This window comes from Adiantum capillus-veneris, chromosome 6, assembly GCF_014529385.1.
Source record: "Adiantum capillus-veneris isolate H3 chromosome 6, ASM1452938v2, whole genome shotgun sequence".
In the NCBI taxonomy this organism is placed as follows: Eukaryota; Viridiplantae; Streptophyta; class Polypodiopsida; order Polypodiales; family Pteridaceae; genus Adiantum; species Adiantum capillus-veneris.
Window position 1 is genome coordinate 166480390 of NC_140936.1, and position 14766 is coordinate 166495155.

Consider the following 14766-nt stretch of genomic DNA (forward strand, 5'->3'; position numbering starts at 1 on the left):
ATTTTAGTCAACAGAAGTAAATAAGAATGATTGCCCCTTTTTAAGATGCACCTACACATCTGTGAGTGTCACGAGGACGTGGCAACTATTAACTATGTCACGAGGACATGGCAATTGCTAACCTTAGTTGTTGGTTTCTTTCCAATGATTTTTGTTTAATTTTTGAGACCCTCTTTTTGAAGTTACAAATGGTCGGACATTGTATGGCCAATGTGAACGGTAGTTTCACTGCAGACGGGAAGTTGGTCGGCACTGGAACTCATATGGTAAAGGGATGTCTAGGCTCAATTCAAGATCATGTAGGTCCCCCCGTCGCACTTAGCAAATTGGTGGGTACTAGGAAGTGAACTCAATAAAGGCACAATGCCAAGGTGGGGTCACCAAAGGAAAGTACCCGACAGTTGGGCTACATGGCATTTTTGGATGCAGTCCCAATGGGGATAGATGGTCAGATGACCAGTGGGAGTCCAACGAAAGCATCCCCTAAAATTCAGGGAACTACTATTATGGACAATGAAACTTGTTCGTGTCATTACCTCCGGAATGACAAGGGGAACATTTTAGAATCAATTGGGCAACCAATCGGGAGATTTTTAAGCGGCAACCCCGAAACGGAAAATTGCTTGTAAACGTGCCAAGTGGCACATTTTCATGAACTTTCCTCATGCAGCAAGAGCTAGCGCTGAATTTCTAGCTGGGAGAGCTCATTTGCAAGTTTTTTCCACATGTTAAGAGCTATTGACTGTAAGCTTTCCCTCTCATGTACAGTGTAGTGCAAGAAGTCGTGTCTTGCACACCTTACACTACTCTCTCTCTTCCCTACGTACAGTAATGTGATGCCCCTCAAGAGGGCTCTTCATTTGACTCATGTACAGTTGTGTGATCATATGCGCTTTTGTTGAGGCAAGAGCCTCTCTGAGCAGGAACAGGAGTAGCTAAATGTTGCTCCAAAAGCAGGCACCGGTGAGGGTGATAACCTCACCATACAGGTGCGTTTTCACCGTTGGTTATGCGCTGAATTTGGACTGTTTTTCATCCATATGGATGCCAAAACCATTGGGAACAGTGCCCCACTGTTAGAGGACAGTTTGGGGACTGTTTAGGGCTGAAAACAGGCAAAAACTAGTAAATACAGCGTGCTGTATTTACTGTTTTTGGGCAGAAAACAGAGGGTTTATGTCAGTGGAAATGAGTTCCAGCAAAGGAATTTGTTTCAGGCAAGTTTTGGGGCTGTTATGCTGCCGAAATTTTGCCAGAACATGTGGTATCTAGTTGGATACATGTAAAGAATTCCCAGGACTCTTCTTTGTAATTTACCCTCTTAAAGAATAAAGAACTACCGAAAGGGGCACCAATTATGGGGCCTACATGTTGTCGACGTCTGCTCGGGGCATTCTAGCTTCCAAGCCGTGTGTGTGCTTTAAGTGTTAATTCCCGTCGCAGGTTACCTATGCAAAGTTCTCTCTGTGTGTGAAAACCTAAAGTAAAGTAAAGAATTTCGGGTGAAAGCCAAAGTCTACTGCCCTACGGGACGGTTTCATGCTTCCATTACCGAGACTAAATCAGTTTTTCCTCAAGAAGTGAGCCTCGGTTGTTTTGGGTAAAGACACAGAGTATAGGAACGCGGGATTACACTATGGCCGACAAAGGGAAAGGCATTATGGAAGAGGGTTCCTCTCCGCACGACAGGCAGGAAATTCCTATGGTGTTTGAGGTTGGCGAGAGTTCATGGCCACCCCTGTCAATACCTTTTCCCAATGTGAATGTTCCTCCAGTACAAGGCTTTATGATTGGGCAACTTGAGGATGATGCGTTCAAGACTCAGTTAGTTGCCACAGTGAATGTGTTTTCACAACTCGTGCAGAACCCAAGGTTTATGGAGTTCTTGCAAGCGCCACCAGTGCCACAGCAAACAAGGCAACCTACACCGCGAGCAGAGCCTATTGAGGCTCAAACCCAAGTACTTCATGTATCCCAGCAGGATAGGGAGCACTCACGTGTTGCGGAGTCGGGAGCTCCAAAACAGGTTCCTCACGTCCTTGAACAGGTGGTTTGGACGCCTATTCTACAAGCTTTGCCAATTCAGCCCGCCACCTTTCAGAACCCACATGTTGTCTTAAATGGACAGGGAACTGTTTACCAGGCAATGCATCAAGTTTTTCCACCACCACGGTACATCCTAGGTATTTCGGGGGTGGATCTGTGTTCCAGAGTATGGTTGGTTATGCCCTTGGAAGCCATGCCAGGAACACTGTTTGGGGGTATGCAAGGCATGATGCTAAACCCCATGTATGGTAGCATCAGCATGCAGCAGGAGCAGGGTTTTCAGAGCAACCAGGCCAATTTGGGGTGCCACAGGGTAATTTTGGCATGGCTGGTTTTTCTGGACAACAGCCAGATATGGCACTGATGACGCAAAATGTCAATGGCCAAGACGCGCCTGTGAAGAACTGTATATTACTTCATATTTATTTATTATACTTTTGCACAAGACTAGTACTAGAAAGATAACTCTGACAAGAGACTCGTATGAAAACTGAGTACAAAAAGTTCCTTTTATAGGGATTGAAGAGTCACTAGTGAAAAAAGGCAAGTCTCTTGGTGAAGAGACATGACTTTAGACGTAAAGACACATCCTTTCACCGAAGAGCTGCAACCATTGGGCGAAGAGTCGAACCCGTAGAGCGAAGGGGTGTGACCAGTCGTCGAAAGAGTGTGGCTTTTGGCGAAGAGGCATGTCTTTTGGGCGAAGGATCGTAACCATCCAAGCGTAGGGGTCCTCCTTGGCACTTCGCCTATCTACATTTATGAGTGTATGTATATGATGTATATTAGTCACAATCGTGACATTCCCCCTCTTCAAATAAAACCCAAATGAAAATATGTCGTTTGTCAGAGTAGATGAGGGTATTGTTGCATGTCTTCATTTGTTTGCCAAGTAGGATCTGACTCATCCAAGTCTATCCACTTAACAAGAAACTTAGTTGTAATCTTTCGTCTTGTTTCTTTCTGACGAACATTGAGAATCTTTTCTGGAACCAGAACAATATGTTCATCTTCCATTTCTAGTACATAAGAAGATAAGTTTACGACAGGCGAATCTCCTTGAATATACTGTTTGAGCCAGGAAATGTGAAAAGTCGGATGTATCTTTCCTAGTGAAGATGGAAGTTCCAACTTGTAGCTGACAGCTGAATTTTTCTTGATGATCTTGAAAGGTCCATAAAAGCGAGGTCGTAACTTTGTAGCAATGGGGTGCCACATATAGTAAAACCAAATCTCCTTCTTTGAATCCTACATAAGTAGATAAGTTTGCAACAGGCGAATCTCCTTGAATATACTGTTTGAGCCAAGAAATGTGAAAAGTCGGATGTATCTTTCTCCATGAAGGTGGAAGTTCCAACTGACAGCTGAATTTTTCTTGATGATCTTGAAAGGTCCATAGAAGCGAGGTCGTAACTTGGGAAAGACTGATTTGACTGTTTTGTAGCGATGGGGTGCCACATACAGTATAACCAAATCTCCTTCTTTGAATCTTGCATAGCAACGATGCTTATTGGCATGCTTCTGGTATTTTTGTTGAACATGAACTAGTTTATCTCGAATCTGTATAAGCACATCTTGCATCTCTTGAACCAACTAATCTGCTAACGCTACTTTGTGTTAAAGGACAAAGTTCGTAGGCACAAGAGGAGTGTGTTCAAATGTTGCTTGAAATGGGGTCATTCCAGTCACTGAATGAGGAGATTTGTTATAAGCAAACTCAACTCCACAAGGGGCAAGTAATCCTCCCAAGATGCTAAACGAGTCTGAATGTAATGTCGAAGCATCTCTTCTAGAATTTGATTCACTCTTTCTGTTCGACCATCTGTTTGAGGATGGTAAGGTGAACTGAACAAGAGATTGGTGCCAAGAGATTTGAAAGAGAAATCCAAAAATGTCCGGTGAACTTCGGATCTCTGTCTGAAATGATGGATTTTGGCAATCCATGCAATCTGAAAATATGTTGTACAAACAGTGTCGCAACATCCAGGGCAGAAACTATTTTCTTGCAAGGAATGAAATGCACCATTTTGGAAAACCGATCAACCACCACTAGAATTTGAGCATTGCCTTTGGGTGAGCAAGGCAAGGTGGTGATAAAATCCATGCTTATACTTTCCCATCTTTCTTTTGGTACAAGTAAAGGTTGAAGTAGACCTTGAGGAAGTTGTTGAGAAGCTTTCATGATCTGACATGAGTGACAAGCCTTTACAAACTTTATCACATCTGCTTGCATTTGTGGCCAAAAATACATTGTTGACAAAAGCCGATATGTTTTATTGACTCTAGGATGTGCAGCAAAAAGAACGTCATGATGTTCTTGTATCAAAATCTTCCTTAATTGTGTATTGTGAGGTACACAAATACGATCCATGTAATACAATAACTCATCCACTATTGTATATGCTACGAACATGTTCATTTCTGCAGGAGTTGGGTAAGATGAATTGAGAGCTCAAAACGCATCTCCAAAATCACGATCTATTAAGTATTCATTCTTGAAACAGGTGGGATTTCCATTTGCAGGTCACTTATGGCATAATTTGTTGCTCGAGGCATGCGGCTCAAAGCATCTGCAACCACATTTTGTAAACCAAGCACGTACTGAATTACCATGTGGGAATTTGCCAAAAATTCAACCCATCTTCTTTGACGAGGATTCATCATAGGTTGAGTGAAAATATACGTCAAACACTGATGATCTATTTGCACCACTGAATCTGCGCCAAGAAGGTAATGTTTCCAAGTGCGATAAGCATGCACGATAGCCAAAACTTCCTTGTCATATACTGGATATCGCATCTGAATTGCTGAAAAGTTCCGAATGTCAAAAGCTATGACGCGATCATTCTACAAAAGGTCTGCACCTGACGCTTGATCAGAAACATCTGTCATCACATCAAATGGTTGAGTAGGATCTGTTATTGCTAAGACCGGTGTCGTCGTCAAATCATGTTTAAGATCAGTGAACGACTTGTCTGCTTCAAGAGTCCAATGTAGCTTATCCTTCTTTGTCAATTCCGTCAAAGGAGAAGCAATATCCGAACACTTGTGAACTTTGGTGTAATAAAAATTGGCAAGTCCCAAGAAAGAACACACATTTGAAATAATGAGAGGTAAAGGCCAATCTACAATGACCTCGATCTTCATGGGGTCCACTGTAATCCCTGTAGCCGAGATCACATGTCCAAGATACTCCACGTGATCCTTGAAGAATTCGCTCTTTTTCTTGTTAATGTACAGCACATTTGTACGTAATATCTCAAAAACAATCTGCAAGTGTTCTCTGTGATCTGCCATGGTTTTGCTGAAGACAAGGATGTCGTCGAGGTACACGATCACAAATTTATCCAAATGAGGGCCAAAGATCTCATTCATCAAAGTCATGAAGGTAGCTGGGGCATTGGTTAACCCAAAAGGCATGACTAGAAATTCATAATGGCCATATTTTGTTGTTTTGCACTCATCGCCAATTCGAATTCGAATGCGAATCTGGTGATAGCCCGACTTTAGATCAATCTTTGAAAATACCTTTGAACCCAATAACTGATCAAAGAGTTCGTCAATGAGAGACAAAGGGAACTTGTTTTTTATTGTCAGCTTATTGAGAGCACGATAATCAATACAAAGTCGCATAGAACCATCTTTCTTCTTGACCAATAAAACTAGGGCTCCAAAAGGACTTTTGTTGGAACGAATGTGACCCTTATCCAATAAATCTTCCAACTGCCGCTATATTTCTTGAGATTCCGAATACGAAACTCTATATTTCTTGAGATTCCGAATACGAAACTCTATATTTCTTGAGATTCCGAATACGAAACTCGATAAGAAGCTCGAATTGGTGGAGATTGTCCTGGGATTAAATCAATGGCATGATCCATGGGACGTCGAGGAGGCTGTGTAGTTGGAAGCTCATCAGGAAATAAGTTCAAGAATGGTTGAAAGAAGGGCTGTTGCAAATAAGCAATGGGTGATGGTGAGGATTCTGACTTTTCTTCATTTTCAACTGCTTTTTCGCGCAACATAACCAAGGCCGTTGCACAATCACGCTTGCGGACCAAACGTTTAACTTGTAAAGCTGAGACCAATGTGATAGGCTTTGCATTAAAAAGACCACGGAGTTCCACTTCTCGATGATCATGATACAGCCGAATGGAATGATCTTTGAAGCTAATAACAGGGTCATACTAGTACAACCAAGATTAACCAAGAATTGTGTCGTAGTGTGACAAGGGCATTACTGAGAAATTTAATTGATCCTGGTAATCCTGAATCTAAAACTGTAACTGCTGAAGTTTCCTGCTGCACTCCAAAAATGATCCATCTGCAAGTTCGACTTGAAAAGCTTCCAAACTCTGTTGTGTTGGTAAGCAAAGCTTGCTTACTAATGAAGTGCTCACGAAATTTGTAGAATATCCACTATCCACTAGCACACTGATTCGATGTTGACCAATAAAACCAAGAAGACTGAGAACCTGGTTGGACAGATCAATAGGAACTGAGGTTCGATTGTGTGCATTCAGCATCAATGCCCTGACCACTTTGGAAACCCGAATCGCACGAATAGCCTGTTTGCCTTTGTCCAGTACAGGAGGTGGACAGTGTTCTGCATCTGGGCATGACTCCATAATCGAATGTTGGAAGGGTTTGGACGCTTTGAAACATTCATACCACCTGTGTGAACCACCACATATTGTGCACAATCCTGTGCGATTGGACTGAGAGGTGGAGGGAGCCAATGAAGAGGTTCCTTGTCCGGCAGAGGGATTGGGCCGAAAATCTCGGCGGCCATTTCGACAGTGATCTGGCCGAAATCTGCCTCCATTCCGATTACCATTGGAAGAGAATCCTGCTTGGAAGATTGATGCTTGGCCAGAAAAACGGGGTCGGAAGGGTTGTTGTCCGGAGAAGGGCTGTCCAGAAGATTGGTAAGAGCTTTGAGATGAACGTTGCTGTTGAGTATAGCGTCCTCTGCGATCACGTTGGAAAGGACGAGCACTATTGGAGAATCGGTTTCCAAGAGGAAAATTCCGTTGAGTACGCCGATTATCACCAAGGCGTTCCACATAGGCAATGGCTTCATCCAGTGTCGTCGGGTCGTATTTGTGCACATCATCCTTCAGGTGGGTTCAAGCCCATCGACAAAACTGTGGAGTTTATCAAAAGGGTTGAGGGTCTCTATCTCTAGAGTCAACCTTTGGAACTTTGTGATATACGCAACCAAGGAACCAATTTGGTTCAGGTGGCGGAGAGAAGACCGGGCATGAGAATCCACGTTGACAGGCTCAAAGGCCTTGCGAATTGCGCGCCTGAATTTATCCCATGAAGGGTGTGTTTATTATCTGCAACCCGTCGTTGCCACCAAAGGAAAGCCACAGGTGTCCTTCAGTAGAGAACTTGCTAGTGCAACCTTTTTGCTCTCGGCCAAATCCGTATTGGACAAATAAACTTCCATCTTAAACAGCCATTGGTCCAGCACGCGTTTGTCGTGGCGACCATTATAGGGCTCCGGCAAATTAACATCAAGTTTCTTTTTCTGAGCAGCACTAAAGATTTTATGAAGTAATTGTAGTTCATGATTAACTACCTCGGCTATCGGATTTGGGTCTTCGTTGTTGTCTGCAGAGGCTTATGAAGAAGGTGATGTAGAAGCTGCATGTGGAGTCCGCAAAGTAGTGTGGTGACGCTGAGAAGAGGTCTGCATCTGCATCTAGTCCAAGAGAATGGAAATGGACGTGAGGCTGGCCGTAAGTACGCCCATCTATTCCTTGAGAACAGCCAAGTTGTCCTCTGCTTGACTTCCATCCTGTGATGTCAGCATGGCTACTTCTCAAAGGGAATAACGAGGGGAAGCCGGCGAGGTGTGAGGTAAATAGTCGGGAGAAGCTGATGCAAACTCGTCGCTAAACTCTGTAAAAAAATTTGAGCCAAATAAAGAACCGGAGATGTCACAATTGTGACTATGTTACAGTATTACATCTACTCCTAGTTGCAGATACGCGAAGTGCCATGCCAAGGAGGACCCCTACGCTTAGATGGTCACGACCCTTCGCTCAAGAGACGTGCCTCTTCGCCAAAAGCCACACTCCTTCAACGATTGGTCACACCCCTTCGCTCTACGGGTGCCACTCTTCGCCAAATGGTTGTAGCTCTTCGCCGAAAGGATGTGTCTTTACGTCTAAAGTCGCGTCTCCTCACCATGAGACGTGTCTTTTCATTTGTGTCTCTTCGTCTCCTATATAAGGAGCCTATTGTACTCAGTTTCAAGCAGTCATTCAATCAATCAACACAAAGTCTTCTAAGTCTTGTTTCTGAGTACAGTTCAAGTTTCTTAAGTCTTAATCATGAGTTTAAGTAATTAATGAAGGATTAGCAACTAGAATCCTTATGGTTCTCGGGACCCAAAGGATGTGAGCCTCTCACCCTCGCCGCTACCCTCTCCCTCCCTTCCTGGAGTTGCATGGAAGCAAAAGAAAGGTGGTACGCATGTGCATACAAGCATGAGGTAACTTGAAATTTTTTCTGTTCCAATTCTATAAGTAAAGACAGAACAAAGATGTGTGTGCGCGGCGAACCCGGAGAACTCCGTGTACCCTTTCATGCGAAAGAGCATTGACCCGGCAGTAGGCCACCCAACTCTCCCTTGCTTGCACCCTTTCCCAAGGCGATGTGTCCCTTCGCAGCACCCTTCCCCACACAACCCGAAGGGCTGAATTGAACCTTTTGTGTTCGTGCCCCTTCCCGATGGCGTACCCCTTCGTGCTCGCACCCTTGGCGTATGCTTTGCTGGGCTAAATTTTTGCAACGCTGCTGGCTGCACCCAATCGCTGGCTGCCCCTTCGTGTGAAAAGCCACCTCTTCGCAGAGAGCCATGTCCCTTTGCGCAATTCGCTGGGCTGAAGCGCTGGACTGCTGAATCGTTGGCTGAAGCATTGCCTTCTTTTGCTGGTCTTCTTTTTTTTTTTACGATGCCAAGTACACCCGCGCCGGACTTTATTAACTGGCCATAATTTATTAAGCGGCCACCATATGATAAGTGTGTTTTCCCACTTTACAACTTAGACTTTATACCTAGGGCTCTCTCGGCCAGTGGCCGACCATACAGGACTCGGACTCATTACAGACTTTATACTAGCTTCTCACGGCTTGTCCACCTTTTAATCAAAGATTATCAAAATAATTACAAGGCTTCCAAAAAAAGAATGAGAATACATCAAAATTTTAGGCTTAGGGAAGAAGGGATCGACTCGAAGGACGTCTGTTTGGCTTGACCGCGAACAGAGCAGGCCAGAGGTATGCCAAAATGATTGGTGCATACTTTGCGTGGCAGTAAATTGGATGCACCTTTGTCTAATCTTACTCGTTCAAGTTCTCACCATAAGTCTATCCAAGAGACCCACATGATGTTTTGTGAATTAGGTACCAAGCTTGGAGAAATCATTAAAAAATACAAAACAATTCTTCAGTTATATGTAGACACATAAGAATTTTATATTAGTGTGATGCACTACTTGGAATTTCGTGGATGTTCAGAGTACATGGTGTGTTGGATACCTTCGGCAAGACGATCACCCTTCAGCATAGGACTCATGTTTTGGATGTAAAGCTCAAAGGGGAGTCTCTCCCTATTGTATCTGCTTCGGCTATCACTTCTATAATAAAGAATCATCTTTCTGCGTACTTGATTTTTGCACGTGATGTCTAAGATAATTGTCAGTCAAATTTACCTTTGTTAGATAAAGAAAGGTTAGCATTTTTGCGAGAGTTCAGTGACTGTTTTGCTGATTCATTACCGTCGCAATTACCGCCAGAGAGACCTGAGGACCATCGGATAGATTTGGTGCCAAGGTGTAGCCCACCAAATAGACCTCCCTACAGGGTTAGCGCGCTGCAGCAGAAAGAGATTATGGGCCAGGTTGAGGAGTCATTAGAGAAGGGGCTGATCCACCCTAGTTCTTCACCCTTTTGCTCCCCAGTGCTCCTAGTACAGAAAAAGGATGGCTCATGGTGCATGTGTATTGATTACCGTACGTTGAATAAGAATACCATTAAGAATAGGTTTCCTATTCCAAGGATTGATGATATTCTCGATCGCTTAGAGGGTGTTGCAATTTTCAGCAAGATAGACCTTAAGAGAGGGTACCATCAGATTTTTGAGGGTACCATCAGATTCGTATAAGGCCACAGGATGTGCACAAGATTGCGTTTAGAACAACATTTGGTCTTTATGAGTTCTTAGTGATTCTGTTTGGTCTAACAAATCCTTCTGCCACGTTCAACAAGATAATGGACCAAATTTTTTGCTTGCATCAACAGTTTGTTGGGACACTCTTCGATGACATGATAGTCTATTCGAAGAATGAAGAGGAGCATAGGCGTCACTTGACTATATGTTCGAAGAGCTACGCAGTCACAGGTTACTTGTCAATCCTAAGACAAGTGAATTCTTCTTGGAAGAGATCCACTTTCTTGGCCACATAGTGTCAAAGGATGGTGTCAGAATGGATCCCGCAAAGGTCGAAGCTATTAAGACATGGCCAGACTTGAAGACTGTGCACGATGTCAGAAGCTTCTTGGGATTGTGTTCCTACTACAGAAGGTTTATCAGGAATTTTGCAGAGATAGCATCACCTCTTCACGCTTTGCAAAAGAAAGAGGTCACTTTCAAACGGACCCAAAATGTAGGTGCAGCGGAAGTGAATGTTGAACTTTGCTCAAGATGAGTGCTCCGAACTGTGCTGAAGGTTCCTTTTTCTTAGGGAAGGGCGAGCATTCCGTTCTTTAATGAGAGAGTGCAAGTGATCACAAACAAAGTGAATAGACACTGTGCATGAAGGTGCTAAGACTGAGAGATAGAGAGAGAAGAATACGACACCAGAATGTTGTCAAAACCTCCTCCGAAGGCCCCACTCTCCATGGCGAGAGCGGTCTACTTATGATTGCACAAATCTCTACAATGCTTGGACTTGCCGACGATGTCGACGATGATGAGGACGACGACGAGACAGGCTGAAATCTGAAAACGCTAAGGGCTGAAATCAGCAAATCTTTATCTGCTGAATTCTGACTCTATGTCAGTGACGATGTCGATGGCGACGATGCGACGACGACGCGCTGAAAATGCAGATGCTGAAATCTGTGTTTTCCAAGCTGAAACTGCAAACTTCGATGGATCTGATCGTGCGGCGAGGACCTGCGTTTTCCAAGCTGAAACTACAAACTTCGATGAGATCTGCAAGGTTCGGGGGTTCTACTGCGGGTACTGACTGCTGAAAACTGAAAACGCTGAGTCTAGGGCTGATTTTGTCACGAAGATCTGCAAAAACGGTGAGGTGTCTTGCAGATGCAAAAACGCTAGGGCTGAAAATGATCTTGCGGGGAAATCTGCCAATGCTAGGGGATCTGCTGCTTCTTGCTGTCGCCAGGCTGTTGCCAATGCAAAAACGCCAAGGTTGGTCTGTCTTGCTGAAAATGCTAGGTTGTTGTTGAAGAAAAACGCCAAGTCTTCCTGCTCCAAAAACGCTAGGTTGCTGTGGGGAGTTCTGCTGAGAAGGTGCCTGCAAGTGCTCCTGCTGCCTCTTCTGCCAGAAAGTGCTAGCGCTAGGTTTCTATATATACAAACTTGGCAAAATTTCCCTACCTAGTTTCCATCAAAAGTCACTTAAAAATATTAAGTAAAAAATGTCAAAAATAGGGAAAATAGGTTTATGCACAGTAAAAATGCTCCTGATGGGATCTGATGGAAATCTAATGATCATGCTGTGTGCAACCAGAGAATAGGCATCTACTCTAAGTGTCTAGACATGCACGGTATGCGAACAGACTCACAAAGGTGCCAGATCACTTCCTATTCTAGACTGACTTGACTGAATTGAACACTGGTCATGCTGTAGCTTGTCCACGGACACATAGGGTTGGATGTGTCACGTGACATCCCCTCCTTTTCAGAGTGAGATACTGGTACCGAACTCTATGGCGTCGAGGGAGATCGCCAATAACATCCAGAATCTTGGAAAGGACTCTTCGCCGACGCACTCTGATGTGTGGGTCGTGTGATACTTGAACTTCATAAAGGTCCGCAAAGTCTTCTTCTTTGGGCCGTGCCAAAAGCGACACAAAGTCATCTTCAATGCTTCCACTTTGTCTATAGTCATGCGTCTACCTTCTTCAAGAATCTCCGAGGCTGAAAATTCCTGAAACCACTTCCAACACAAAAACATGAACATACCCATTCCATGTAAAGTGACTGGAAAAAATCTAGTCTTCCTAAAAGACTATGCATGCAATGTAGATGAACAAAGTGACAGAGTGTCAAACCGTTCATCAAACACACACAAACAATGGTGTTGAATCTTGACTTGCTGATCTAAATCAATCAACTACGGCAAATCACAATGGAAATGCCGATACTTGATGATCAATCTTTCTTGTTCTCTTTCTACAACTGTGTCATGCCACGGAAGAGACATGGAATGTGACTTCCTTAAATGCATACTTTTCAGCTTTTCATGAGAAATCCGAATACCTCCGTGCTCATTCATGAGTGAAACGTGCTCAACAAACAATATGGCATGTCTAGGAAAAGGAATCACATATAGACGCTGACTAAAATACAGGAAACGATCACGAATGAAACACTCGAACAATGCGTGCTAACTAATCATTCGAACACATAGTACTTCCTGTGAGGGTTCTTTGAACCTTGACTCAAGAGCAAGATCGGTTCTTTTCGGTTCTTGATGAGGGGGTTCTTTGGACCTTGACTCGAAAGCCAAGATCGGTTCTTCTTGATTGATCGAATCTGCAATGAGGTTAGCTTCACCAAAAAAAGCATCAACTAAACCATCATCCTTGTGAACAATCACATCTTTTTCGTGCAAATCATCATTCTTGTGAGTAATCACATCTTTTTCCTACAAATCATCATGCTTGTGAGTAATCACATCTTGATCATGCAAATCATCATGCTTGTCATTGTCATGCAATTCTTCATGCTTATCATCATGCAAATCTTGTGTGTCATGCTTTGGAGAAGAAGAGACTGAGAGAGTCTCCTTTTCCCGAATCTCTTGCATCTGTGCCTGCACTTGAGAAAAAAATCAGAACAAGGCGGCTTTCCTTTCGTTGTGCTCATGCTCTATGGCTGCCATTCTATCTTCGTGGTCACGTTGGATTTCTGCTTTTCTTTCTGCATTCTTCGCTTCGCATTCTAACTTCCTATCCATCATCATCGTGTCGAAAGCCTCAATAGGAGTTAGTGTAATCCTTGGCGTAGATGGGGAAGGGTCAGAAAAACCTCCTGGTGAGGAAAACTCTTCTTCGCCATTCCCATGCTCAACACCTCCAAGCGAAGTATCCATTCCGCTTCGAGTGATGACCATTAACTGAAGTCGTGGGTTCTTGTGGGTTCTTGTGGGTTCTTAAGTTCACGAGGAACTTGGATTCTTGGGGGTCTTGGGTCTTGGGGTTTTTGAGGGTCTAGAGGTTCTTGCGGTTCTTGCGGTTCTTGAGGTTCTTGCGGTTCTTCTTTCGCTTGCAATCTATGTTAGAGAAGGATCTTCTCTTCACCCGAGTTCTGCTCTTTTCCGCGGGCACACCCCTTGGCGGCCTTGCACTCACATCAAGGTTGCTTTTTTCCACCTCACGTCAATTGGCCGCCGCTAAGTGCATGGTCCGCTCTCAATGAGTGAAAAGAGGCACAAGGGGAGGCTGGACAAGCCCTTCTTTCTTGGGTTTCTTGTCACTCTTCAAAAACAAGATTAGGAATCGACATGCCCAAAAGATCTTGGGTTACGTGCGACCACAACAAGCAAAAAAAATTATGTGGTTCTTGTGGTTCTTTCCTTGAATGATACAGAACACTGCCAAAGCTCTAATACCAATGTAAGGTGCAGCGGAAGTGAATGTTGAACTTTGCTCAAGATGAGTGCTCCGAGCTGTGCTCAAGGTTCCTTTTTCTTAGGGAAGGGAGAGCCTTCTGTTCTTTAATGAGAGAGTGCAAGTGATCACAAACAAAGTGAATAGACACTATGCGTGAAGGTGCTGAGACTGAGAGATAGAGAGAGAAGAATACGACACCAGAATGTTGTCAAACCCTCCTCCGAAGGCCCCAATCTCTATGGCGAGAGCGGTCTACTTATGATTGCACAAATCTCTACAATGCTTGGACTTGCCGGCAATGTCGACAACGATGAGGACGGCGACGAGACAGGATGAAATCTGAAAACGTCAAGGGCTGAAATCTGCAATTCTTTATCTGCTGAATTCTGACTCTATGTCGGTGACGATGTCGATGGCGACGATGCGACGACGACGCGCTGAAAACGCAGATGCTGAAATCTGCGTCTTCCGGACTGAAGCTGCAAACTTCGATGGATCTGACCGTGCGGCGAGGATCTGCTACAGGAAGGTGAGATCTACGAGGTTCGGGGGTTCTACTGCGGGTACTGACTACTGAAAACTGAAAACGGAGAGTCTAGGGCTGATTCCGTCGCGAAGATCTGCAAAAAAGCTGAGGTGTCTTGCAGATGCAAAAACACTAGGGCTGAAAATGATCTTGCGGGGAAATCTGCTAACGCTAGGGGATCTGCTACTTCTTGTTGTCGCCAAGCTATTGCCAATGCAAAAACGCCAAGGCTGGTCTGTCTTGCTGTCACGAGGACGTGGCAACTGTTAACTATGTCACGAGGACGTGGCAATTGCTAACCTTAGTTGTTGGTT

At 44.1% G+C, this 14766-nt stretch overlaps 1 protein-coding gene across 7 annotated transcripts in view; it reads right to left on the bottom strand.

Moving 5' to 3' along the window:
- The window catches only part of LOC147456664 (protein TRIGALACTOSYLDIACYLGLYCEROL 2, chloroplastic-like), a 54428-nt gene that overhangs the window by 6688 nt on the left and 32974 nt on the right, over positions 1 to 14766 (bottom strand). The window lies entirely within an intron of this gene.